This window comes from Pteropus alecto, unplaced genomic scaffold, assembly GCF_000325575.1.
Source record: "Pteropus alecto unplaced genomic scaffold, ASM32557v1 scaffold134, whole genome shotgun sequence".
NCBI lineage: Eukaryota > Metazoa > Chordata > Mammalia > Chiroptera > Pteropodidae > Pteropus > Pteropus alecto.
The window spans coordinates 10758555-10771514 of NW_006436283.1; the positions used below are offsets into that span (position 1 = coordinate 10758555).

At 45.4% G+C, this 12960-nt stretch overlaps 1 protein-coding gene and 1 pseudogene across 1 annotated transcript in view; both read left to right on the forward strand.

Moving 5' to 3' along the window:
* Positions 1–12960, forward strand: part of PRKCA (protein kinase C alpha) — a 378887-nt gene that overhangs the window by 208509 nt on the left and 157418 nt on the right. The gene's annotated exons all lie outside the window — the stretch shown is intronic.
* On the forward strand, positions 4552–4680 carry LOC112480112 (annotated as a pseudogene).

Sequence of the window (12960 nt, forward strand, 5' to 3'; positions counted from 1 at the left end):
TAGTATGGTACATCTGTTGAAATTGATGAGCCAATATTGGTATATTATTAGCTAAAGTCCATGGTTTTCATTAGGGTTCACTGTCTTGTACAGTTCTATGGGTTGTGACAAATGTATAATGACACGTGTCATGATAGTATTTTCACGTGCCCCCCAAATTCTCTGTGCTCCCACTGTTCAGCTCGCTCTCCCCTGAGCTCCTGGCATCCACCAATCTTTTTATTGTCTCCATAGTTTGGCCTTTTCCAAAATGTCACGTAGTTGGACTCTTACAGTACGTGGCCTTTTCAGACCGGCTTCTTTCGCTTAGTAATGTGCATTTAAGGTTCCTCCACGTCTTTTCATGGCTTGATAGCTAATCACTTTTTGGTCATTTGCATGGACCACAGTTTGTTCATCCATTCCCCTTTGGAGGGACATCTGAGTCATTTCCAAGTCCTGTAAGCTTGTTAAAAATTTTGGTTTTCTACAGACTTGACCCTTCATGTCATGAGATGGGAAGGACCACGAAAAATATTCTTTTTGCTCATTGACTTAGGGTCCGATTAATCCAGACCCCAGGTTGCGCTGTCACACCACCCAGGAGCTGCAAGCCCCATGAGGCTGTGGGGCACTTGAGATGCGGCTGGTCCGACTGGAGATGTGTGTGCCGTCCGTGAAGAATGCTCTTCAGATTTCCAGGACTTAGCGTAAACAAAAGGGTGTAAAATGCCATTCGTGCTTTCTTACACTGATGATGTATGGAAATGATCGTATTTTAGATATATTGGGTTCAATAAAATACTAATATGAAAATCGTACCAGTTTTATCTGTGGCTCTCCAGAAAATTTTAAATCGTCCACGTGGCTCACATTATATTCCCATTGGGCAGCGCCGCTAGAAAAACGAATAATGCTTGGCCTTTGTTCACCTTGCTCCTTTAGGTATGTCATTCAGCTGGTATTTATGGGGCACCTACTGTATGCCAAGCACTGTTTAAGCACTTGACTAAAAGAAACAAAGACCCACCCCGCCCCCCGGGTTTTAGTACATTTTAGATTTGAATATTGTGGAATTTCTTTGGCATATATTTTCCCCCCACAGAAAGCGATCTGAAAAGACCAGTGCCCCAGCGAAGGGAATGGCAGCTCTAAAGCAGAAAGGCCTGGTTCGAATCGTGGCCCCCGTACTTCTCACACGTGTGACTTTCAGCAACTTCCGACCCTTTAAGCCTCAGATTCCTATCTGTAAGTGCTGCTCGTACCACATTTAGGAAAGGGTGGGCGATCGGCTTGGATTCCACGGGGAGCCCGCCCACCTCCCCATCCTGCTCTGCAGCCCAGCGGCTCTCAAAGACGCACCTGCAGCTGCGTAGTTCTCAAGAGGGAAGGGCTGCTCTAAAGTTCAGCGTGCACTGTGTCTCCTCCATTTACATTTCTTGACCTTTCCCTTTCTCGACCAGCAGCCCCCCGGGAGACCTTCTCTCTGAGGCGCCTACCTAACCTCTTCCTGAGTTTTAATCCCGGCTCCAGCTAAAAGCCTCAAAGCGAAATGTGAACCGCGGCTCCAGAATTATCATGTGGGATTTCCTGCACGAAATGGAGGCAGATGAAATCACCCTCGCAGGAGGCGGGAGCCACAGATCAGTTGTGGCTTCGGGATCAGCAGCCTCCGTTTTTTACCAGGAGGCTCCTTTTGCTGCCCTTTGGGGTGCTACCTCTTTAAATGGGCTCCCAGTCTCACCTTGGTAGATGAGATTGCAGTACATAGAAACTTCTGGAAACAGTTGACTGTTTTCTACTAAGGCCTTGATCGTAGCCCACTGATCTGCCCACTATAAGTATATATTCATTCTAATGCTTCTTTCGTGACCATGGACGACGCTGGGAATCCAGAACCGGCAGTCAAAGTCTTGGTCCTCAAGTGGCCTGTGTACAAAGAGGGTAACTGGCCATATTAGAGTGAGCGAGAAGATGCAGGGGCTGGAGAGGGAGCCCAAGAAAGGTCGTGGGCCCACCCAGCTGTTGGCGACTTGATCCTGAAGGTGCTCGGGGAGTGACACGGTCAGATTTAAATTGTAGATGGAGCACCCGTAGCTGCAGGGTGGGTAGGGCGGGGCGTACGGAGCACCTGGACCTGTCTCTCCTCGGCCGTTCTCACCTCGCACCCTCGACCACCTCTCCTTTTGACTCCGTTCAGATCTGTGGATGATCCTTGGTTTCCTTTCCGTACAGAATGGCCATCCCAGTCCCAGCAAAGGGGCCGATGGCGCCTGCTCCTGTCCCAAGTTTCTCTCCCTTTATTCTCTGTTGCGGTTTGGTCCGTGCAGAAGTAGAAAGGGGTAGACAACACACCGTTTGCTTTAGGAATATTTTATGTTTTGGGGAGAAGGAAGCAGAGAACACATTTTCAGATGAAACTTGATAATTTCGGTAAAATAGGCCACTCGGAAAGAAAGCGCTGTGAAGAGAAGATCTGGTGTTTAGAAACCGCTTTTCCCGCTTTGGAGTAATAACGACTTTTCCCTCTTGAGTGTTGTGTTTGACAGGCCTTAGATTAACGAGGGAAATCCTTTTTTTATTTTTATTTTTTTTAAGGAAAAGGTTATCAATGTAAATATAGTTGTATCTTACCAAATATGTGATCATTTATTAGACTAGTACTGTTTGTTAATTTGACACTGTGTCCTGCTTGACAGCCACCGTCAGATCTGAAGTACAGATAGGTTCTTCAGTCTTCCCATCTATGACACCAGGTTTTCTTTGCTGGTGTCATTCCGAGCGCCCTTGCTGTTCAGGATCTGCGACACTGCCTTACAATAAGTCCGGGAGGCCAGGTTAATGGGGTGTGGGTGCTATGCCCCTCACCAGTGCCTCAGAGACGATGAGAGATTACGTTTGTAGGAAGATGCTTAATGAAAGGATTTTTTTTATAAGTTTGAAAGAAGTTACCACATAATTTCCTAAATGGAAATATTAGAAAATATAATTGTCACGTTATATAATGTCCAAACATTTTTCCAATGCAGGCAGGAGTACGTCCTGTACTTGACATGTGAAATGTGGAAAAGGCAAACCTTTCTGCTCTGGGGGGAAAGGAGGCTGTGTACGCGATGCACTGAACTTTCTGTAATCATTTATTTAGCTCAGTATGAAAAATTCAGCATGAATATAAGCCACTAATTTCTAAGTATTAAATACAATATTTAGCAAGTAGGAAATGGGATGCTGAAGACAAGGTGGACAGTATGTTATGCAGCATCACCAGACAACTTCCAGAACATTCCAGAGTATGGCTCTGTAAGGGCCACCTGGCTCTGCATGGTGAGCAAGACTGACCCCTGCTGGTGAGTTGTTGCCAAGTCGTGGACGTTAAGGAAGCAGAGTGTTGGTTGGTCCCTAAGTGGGCCGAATGTAACTCTGTCCCCGAGGGCACACCTTGCACCTGCTCTTGATGCCATTGCCAGAATTCCCAGAGGGAAGCGAAATGGACCTGGTAGTTCATAGTTTTTTTGGTCCAGCTCTCCCTTCCCCAATCCAGGCGTCACTGTTTCCTCTCCCCACCTTGCCCTCTGTTACCCCAAGATTTCATGAAAATAAGTGGATCCTCCAAAACAGCACATAGAGGAGGTAGGAACAGTGTATTGATGTTCACCAAAGAAATATATGAAAATATTCCTATCTTAGAAATGAAAATCAGACGGGGCGGGGGAAAAAGGGATAACGTCACAGAAGGCTATTAAGTGTACATGTTTCCTGGGGCGGTGTGTGTGTGCGGGGGAGGGGGGGGCGGAGAATTCTTGCCAGAACATAAAAAGCACTAAACATAAAGGAAAAGATTAATATATTGAACCACATTGACAAATAGAATAACAGAGTTGCCATTTCTGTAAAGGTTAGCATTTTCCCCACTGGGAACCTTGGCTTGTTTTAGGTGGTGCTGTTGGGTGCTGCTGGTAAGAAGGAATTCACAGTTTAAGGAATAGGAGTCTGGGTACTCGCTCAGAAGTGCGTATTTTACGTTAGGGTATCAAAGACCAAAAAGACTTGCTGAAATCTGATTATCTCGAATGCATTCAGGCAACGTCTGTTCCCTAGGACAGCTCTTTGGAATAGTTGATGTGGAATTAATGAAGTAGGGATGTTTCTGAAATGAAATAGAAAAAATGGGCTTCGAGAAGTACAGAAGGCATTCCTTGCAGTGTAAAATGACATTATAATCATTTCATTTTGAAATAATTTTAAAATCACTTCCTCGTGTTCTGTTTGTTGTCTAAAGGCTGCCAGGCAGGAGAAAGAATAACTTGGTATAACTCACTGAAGTGATGAAGTTGAGAGCAAAGCCTTTCATCTGTAAATTTATGTTTCCATATTCCTATAGGAAATACACAGGGATATTTTGGTGAATGGAAGACTGAAAACTTGAGGTCTTTGGGAGTTTTTTTCTGTGTACATTTAAGGTCACTATATTCATGTTAAAGGTATGTCTTCAACTGCTGAACAGTGGGGAAAAGGATGGTATTTTGATAAATGAGGCTATGCTAATAGGATATCAGTATTTTAAAAATCTCACTCTACGCCCATGCCACCCTGAGCATGCCAGATCTCATCTGATCTCGTCTGATCTCGGAAGCTAAGCAGGGTCGGGCCTGGTTAGTACTTGGGTGGGAGACCACCTAGAAAGACCAGGTGCTGTAGGCTTGCATAAATAGATAGATAGATAGATAGATAGATCGATCTCAACCCCCGCCCCCAAATCACAAAAACCAATTCTAGATAAATGGATTATAATTATACAATCTAAATTGTAATTATAAAGCACTAAATGTATAGGAAATGAAGTGGCACAACAAAAATATGTTTAAACAGAAGGTAAAAGGCACCAACCAGGAGGGAGAAGATTAATATATTAGACAACAATAAATTTAAGAGTTTCTGTTCATTAAAACATTGAGAGAATGAAAGATAACCTTGGAATGGGGGAAAATATTTGTCGTACCTATAACTAACTACTATAGGGCTTATGTCCAGAATTAAAGAATTCCTATAGATTACTAAGAAAAAGATAGGTAGTCCATTAGAAAAACAGGCTGTAGATTTGCACACTTCGTAAAAGAGGGTATACAAATGGACAGTAAACAGATGAGAAAGTACTCAACCTCATTAGCCATCAGGGGCATGCAGATGGAAACTGCATTGAGGTACCACCAACCACTCATAAGAATAAAATGAAAAAAGACACACTAGTGGAGGTTTACATTGGTACAGCTCTTTGAAAAATTGTCGGTTTTGACTCAAGCCGAACATACACCTCTACGACACAGCCGTTCCACTCCTAGGTGTATACCCAAAAGAAATATGTACATATGTGTACCCGTAGTCATGTACAAACTGTTCATAATTGCCCTAACATGAAACAACCTGATATTCCTCCCTCACAGGTAGAATGGCTTTTTTTTTTTTTTTTTTGTATAATCCTACAGTGAAATACTATGTAACACAATGAAAAACCTATTACATGCAACAAAATGTTCTCTTAGACATAATGTTGAACTAAAGACTGCAGGCCCAAAGTTACATTTTGTTTTACGATTCCATATATTTAAAGTTCAAAAAGAGGCAAAGCTCATCAGTAGTGCTAGGCATCAAGGTAACCAGTACCTGGTCAGGATGGATGGTGACCAGAAGAGGCACTCGAGCACTGTTCATTGGATTGTGGATATATGGGGGGGAGGGAGGGTCATGTGAAAATGCACCAGGCTGTGCGTTATATGTGCACGTGAAGAAAATTTTTTGTACTCGATTTTTTAAAGGTTTTTAGAAAGGCCTCCGAACACCCAGGCTGCTGGTTTGCCTGCGGTGTCTGCACAGTGCCCGAGAAGCATGGAGGAGAGGAGGAAGGTTGCCAGTGAGTAGAGAGTGAGGTTGTGCTGTCGCTGAATCACTTGGGGTGTGAAAGCCTCTGCTTTAGCGCTTTTTCCAGGCTTCCCTGCCATTCTTTACTAGTTTTGGCAGTTTTTCTGTTAAAATTATATGTAACATCTTGATATAACTGCTCGTCTGGAGCCGAGTATTTAAATAGCTATAAACTTTTCAACCTGAGTTGTGGGAATTAAACTTTCACTAGCAGACTGACAGCATAATCCAGTGGCATGTGCTCTGGGCTGGCAGCCAAGAGCTCTGGGTTCTAGTTTCAGCTTCCAGTCCTGACCCGACAAGTTATTTAGCCATTCCCTGTAGGCGTGTCCCCAACCCCTGAAATACTAACATTAAAGCTGCATATGGAGATCATCCCACCTATCTCTTAAGATTGCTGTGAGGGTAAAATGAGGTAGTATTTGTGACCATAGTTTGCAAACTGTAGCAAAAGGGCAGGAAGTCTGCTTGCCTAAACCACGCATTGCATGAGGTTCGAATCACGTTTACCTATGTTTCTTAAATTTCTCATCGAATGTCTGTAGACATGTGAGGTGTGAAAACCAGAGCACAGTTTAAAGGCGTCAATACGACGGAGGAATTTTGGAGAAATCTTAATGGGTAGACCTTTCTTGTTCCTAATGCCTATTGTATTGCTACATATCATGCGTTTATATCTATCTATGTTTCAGGTTTAGTGCCCACATAGAGTGGCTGGATGTCTAGGAGACAAGCTGGTTTAGGAAATGATTGGTCTTTTACCCAGTAACTACTCTAAGAAAATACCCAGGATGTACCAGCTTTTCAGGAATATTTCAGTTAATCAGATTGTCCAGGTCACTTAGGATTAACCTCTTAAAACTTTCCTATGAGACTTTTTTGACTAAAATATTTAAAAATCTATTAACACGGGTTTTTTCATTTTCGCACTATTTTTTGCTAATATATGAGGGATGCCTGTCTGTTCTCTTTTCAGTAATTTTCAGCTTAAAAAAAGGCAGCACTCAGTCATTCAGGAGCAGGGGCGTTGGGGAAAATGTAGCCTCAAACCTAAAGTATGATGCCATCCTTTCCACCATTTTTGAAAAGGTTCTGAGAACTGCTGGCCTGGGGTCTTTTGAAAATGCACGTTTGTTTCTCTGAGTTTGAAAGAGCTGCATTCTGACTGCAGAGGAACTCTTCCATGAACCCCTCTGCTCACAGCATTTTATATAGAAACACATGAGCCAATGGGTTAACTATAGATTGTTAGAAATACAATAGAAATAACAATAATTATAGATTGTAGATAACTCTGGTTTGTTAGGAAAATGTTGACAGGCATTTATAACAAAACACAACACTCTTCTTTGACTTCATGCTCTGACTTCTTGCGGCTGTTTTTAGCAAGCTATATCTAGCCTCCTACATATTATTTTTCGTTTTGAAGGACCATATCTGCCCACCAGCTCCTAAAAATATCCCACCTTCTCAAAAGATAAAATACCGTTTGTAAATAAACATATAAAATGAACTCAAGGGTAATAAAACAGTGTAGAACAGGATCCTACTTATTAAATTAATGAGATCACAACACCCAGAGTTGGTAAAGGAGGTGAAATGAACATGGTAATCTCATATCTTGCCTGTGACCTTGCCTGTCAGTTGATTTTGGAAATGACCTTGGCAATATATATCCATAAGCTCTACTATTTATAACCTTGACTTAGCAATTTCACTTCTGCCCTTATTTACCTGAAGAAAGAATCCGTATTTAAAAAGCTGTAAGTGTCGAAATGCTCATTCCAATGGGGGGATGGGTACTATCCAGTCTGTGGGCCATACCTCAGACTTGAATTCAAATGTTGTCTGCCAGCTCTGTGCCTTGGGCAAGTTACTCAACCTGGGAGCTTCAGTTTCCATATCTTTCAGTGGGGATGACAGTCATCTGCCTCTGAGTGTTTTGTGAGGTTCGAAATGAAATTTTAATAGGCAAAGCACTTAAAACCTGTCTGGCACATAGAAAACACAGTAAACATTGCTTTTTATCACTTTATGTATTGTTGTATTAAATGAAGTAATACTTAAGGACAGTGTCTGGATAATAGGTGTTAGTGTTAATATTAGTACATAAAATTGGAAACACCTAATCATCCAATAACTGGAGGAAAAGCAAAATAAATTATAGTGGTTCCAAATGGTAGCTAAGACGAGTATGTCACAACACAGAACATCAGTTACAACACAGTGTTAATTAAGCATAAGGGAACCAAATTTTATGTGCACTGTTGTTGTACCTATATTCTGCGTAGGGAGACAAACTAAAAGGAACTCTTTTCGCAGTTATAATACCATAGTGATTGACAAAGCATGAAGAAGCTTGGATTCTGACCTCATGAAATTAATTTAAAGCACGAGAGAGACTTAAGCCCCTACTCTAGGTATCATTAAGATGGCAGAAGAGCCTGAATAATTGCGGACCAGTCTGTAATTTGAAATAAATGCCTTTTGAAGTGCCAAAGCCCATGGCTCTTTACTTCAGCATGTAATTTGCTGCTATTGATTTTTGCAGGTGCTTGAGGACTGTTTTCATGCTGAAATTTCATTTCTGCTGTTCACAGGACAAGAGAAATTTGATAACCACGTGCAGCTTGACCAGGCTTGAAATTTCATTTTATTCGATGGTGAAGCTGGTCATATATAAATTAGTGGATTCAGACTTCGATAGGGAGCACACAGGGCAGCCACCATGCTCGCTTCTGTCTCCTGAGCAGGGAGCTCTCGTGCCATTCCTTTTTCTTAGCAAAGGGTTTATGGTGGGTTTAATGCGGTCTGTCTCTCATTTCTCCCTCCTCAAACCCTTAGGCTCTCTGTGGAAAATAGCAGTGCTCTTCTGATCTCAGAGGGGTCAGGAGAGGGTGAAATAAACAGACTCTTGGATTTGGATCCCTGGGCGGGGCGCAGTGGATCTGCCCTCAGAGTTCTAGAGGTGGGGTGTCTTCCACTCCTGTCGTCTAGGCCTCTGTTGCTGCTTCTGAGTTCCACTCCTGGTTTGGGCCTGAGAAGAGCAGGTTCCTTTTTCAGAGTAGAATAAAAGCAGATGATGACTGAGGCCAAGGCCCTCCGGGGGTGTGGCCTGGGGCCTGGGGGTGTGGCCTGTGGCCTGGGCGAGGGAGTCCTGGGGCGGGAGGGGGCGGGCTCAGCCACAGCTTCTTTGCAACGGGATTCAGCCCCGCCCCTGCCTTGCTTGAGCTGCTTGAGGCTCATTTTCCGCTGGAGCCCACCTGCTTCAGACTAGCGGGCCTGCAGGTCCTTCAGCTTTTGCTCTGGTTACAGCTCGCGCTTCCTGCTCCCTTTCTAACTCATGGCAGTGCTCGTATGGAAGTGGACTACATCTTTTCAAATTTCTTCTTTTTAAATGTGTATGTTTAAAGCCGAAGGGAAGGGTCCAAAGCGTCAACTTAAAATAGCATCTTAATCGGAAGTGCCCTGCCATGTCTATCCTTTGAGCAGAGAAGGACACGAGTGAAGGTGGGGATGACAAGGAGGGGAGAGGGCTGCTCGTCGCCTGTCCCCTGGTGCCCCGCGTCATTGTTTCTGACCCTCTGCACTTCGCTTCTGATCCTCTGGAGCTGCCACCTCGCGCCGCACACCTGCTCCGCGGCACAGACCAGCCCCGAGCGCGGGGTGTGTCAAACGCCTCCCCCACCCGGATGAGCTCCTTCCTTAACCTTTCCCCATCCACTCCCCCTCAGCCACCTTTACAAGGCCAGATTCAGAAACTGTTTTTCTTTTCATCTGTGAGGAAGGAAGACACTGCATTTCTTTAAAAAGAAAATACAGGTGAAAGAAACTCCAGCATTCATCGTCTCCCTTTGTTATTTGCCTTTCGTCTGGTCCCAAAGTGAGGGTACCCCCTCCATCAGCACCCTCGAAAGTCTCCCCAGCTGCGGCAGGTAGAGGCCCACCAGCCGGCTGGGGCCCCCACATGCGTTCACACGGTTTGATTTGAGAACCCTGCAGTCCTCGGAGAAGGGTAGAGTGGGAGGGGAGTCCAGCATGGAAGAGGCGGTGTCTCTTTATATTCATCACCTCTCAAGTGATCATGGTCCAGTGGGTGCGCCTTCTGGATGAGGGCTGCTCAGCAAGCCGTTCAGCCATCTGGTCAACGGGGACATGCCCGGGACGCCACAGACATAGTAAGGGTTGGTCTGATTTGCACAAACTGTCCCTTCCGCTGAGTGCGAGTATAAGTAAGAAACAAAGTAACATTGATTCCCCAGTCGTTCTAAAATTGCTCTGTTCGAGAGTCACCAGGTTCCAGCCCCTCTGTCATTTCTTTCAAATCATGCCCCACCTCTCCATCCTTGGGTAGACTGCCGTGTGAGTCTCCTAACTGGCCACATGCCTCCAGCCTTGTCCCTCCTTCCAGTGGTCCCCTGGCCCCCCCTGCGCTGTGGATGATACCCCAGAGCCAGCACTGCTCAGTTTCAGATCTCAGTCGCTCCTCTGAGCACAGCTCATCAGCTCACCCTTTATAAACTAATGGCGGACATCCTCTCCATCCCGTCCCTTGCCCCTCACCTCTGTCTCCCTCACAGGGGGCTCCTGGCATGCGTGGGCCATGGGCCCTAGGGCTCTGCCTTGCTCTCCAGGCTCAGCTGCTTTTCCTGGAATAGGTCTGTGCACACACGTTCCATAGTGAGTGGCTTTGCCCCTTGTGGAATGTATAAACTAGTGGGAAAGATAGACATCAGACAAGTCATCATAGCAATAATTAACATAATTAAGTGGTGACAAGAGCCATGAAGGTGACTGGAGAGAGTCAGAGCAGGAGTCAGGGGTGTGATGTCTCAGGCTGAAATCGAGGCAGGAAATAGCTTCAGATAGGTGTGTGAGCCTGGAAAGGTCTTCCCAGGACCACCAAGGTGTGGAGGACACTAATAAAGAATGGCAGTGTTCAGGTGCGCACTTAGCTGAGTTTACTCTGTGCCCAGCACGGACCTAAAGGCTTAGCCTGGATGAACGCCCCGAACCCCTGCCAAATCCTACAAGGCAGGTGCTTTTATCATCCTCACGTTTCAGAAGTGGAAACTGAGGCACAGAGAGGCTAAGAGGGTGGTGGGGTTTGAATCCAGGTCGTCTGGACCCCAAGCCCATGCTGTGATCACTGTTATCTTGCTTGGCCTGGTCAAGACCTTGGAAAGGCCTTTGTGGCTGCAACTTAGACCAGTGAAGTGAAGCTGGAAGTCAGAGGGCCAGGGGAGCCACATCAGCTGTTCAGGGGGTGATGTGATCTCATTTGCATTTTTAGGTGATTAGTCCACATGCTTGGGAGGGCAAGTGGGTCCACGGGGAAGCAAGTGATGGAAGCAAGGACAAATTAAACACTGCCACTTCCTAGTTTTGGTAAAAAAAAAAAAAAGGGGGGGGGTTTTGGATTTCCCTCTTTCCGTCACCTGGTCCCTTCCCACTCATCCTTCAAGGCCTAGTGCAGATGTCACTATCTCTCTGTGTCACTCTCTTCCACACCGCCAGAGTGCCTCGAAATCAGGAGAGGTGTTGTCTTGGTGAATCCAGCTGCTCTCGGAGTTCCCCAGGCACAGTGGGCACTCAGTAAACAGGTTTGCAAAGTAGAGGGAAGTAAATTTGCAAAGCTAAGAAGTCAGATATTTTATTGAGTCATTTGACTTAAGTTAATCTTAAAAACTCCGATGTGACGTTCACACCGTAGGCGGCCTGTGGCTTCAACAGATTCTCTATCTTTGACCAAACTCTAATCATTCTCTGAACTCTCCTTTCAACTAGGGCTTGACTTGTGGGCTTCTGTGTTTGTCTCTGCATTGTCCAGGTTGAGCCAGAATCTCCATCTTCCATATCAGCTCTATACCTGATCAGGTTCCACCCTCTCCCAGGGGGGTGTCTGGTCACCCTGGCCTGCCTTCAGCAAGGATCCCCCTCACCCCTGAGGCTTCCTTTTAATGATTTTCTATCCACTGCCCCCACCCACCCCGCTCCTTGGCTATACGTTCCCATTTGGCCTTGTTTTTATTTAGAATTAAGCCCTCTCTCTCCCTGTTGCAAAGCCCCTATACCCACTGCAATACCCGGGAAGAAGGTCTGCCTTCCTGTTGAATAAGTGTCATGAATAATGTTTTCTTTAAGCTTAACCCTAAGTAAAATAAATTCCTTTGGGGGACCAGTGGTCTGTTATTAAAGCTAAAATTTCCGTTTCCTGACTACCACGAGTAACGAGGGTTACTCCTCTAGCTCCACATTCTTAAGGAGTCAAAAGGTCCCTTGATGGCAGGCCGATCCGCACAGTGCCTACTGCGGTTGCTGCATTCCTTCTTAGCCCTCCAAGACCCTGGGACTCTGCGAGCCAGCAGAGTTTGGCGGCGGGGGACCGGCCGGCACAGGAACAGGCTGACCCTCCTGGCTCTCGTGGGATTCAGCACCCGTGTACTCTAACACGAGACCACAGAGCCCTGTTTGGGCTCAGACCTCCAGGGTGCCAAGTTTTCTCAGCCTCTCAGAGATCTGAGAGCGAACACCTAGCACGTTAGCTTCCACACAGTCAAGTTCAAGAGAGGCCACCCATTTTTTTATGTAAACTTTTGCAGACGTTTTAACCTACGTATTTCATAAGCAATGCAATATCGTTAGTCTGCAGCTAGGTGGGTTTGGCCAGCTGAACGCACCCATGTAACCTGTGCCCAGACCCCAAAACAGAACGTGACCGTGACAGCACTCCTGCGTCCCCCTCACGCCCCTTCTGTTCTCTGCCCTCCCCAGGAAGGTATCAGCTGTTCTTGCATCTGACAGCCTGGGTTAGTTTTGCCTGTGGTTGAACTTTATACCAGTGGAAGCATACACTATATAGGAGGATGTCTATCTCAGATGAAATTTGGCCCCGCCCCCCCATACTCAATTCATCACTTTTCTGTATCCTAGAAATAGTAGAAATGAGATGAGTGGAAAATCAGTCTCATTAGAGATCAACTCTCTAGGATCAAACAAACTTGGCCCAAAGCCACCCTTTCGAATTTATAGAATTTGGTAATTATGATGACTGTATTATTTGCA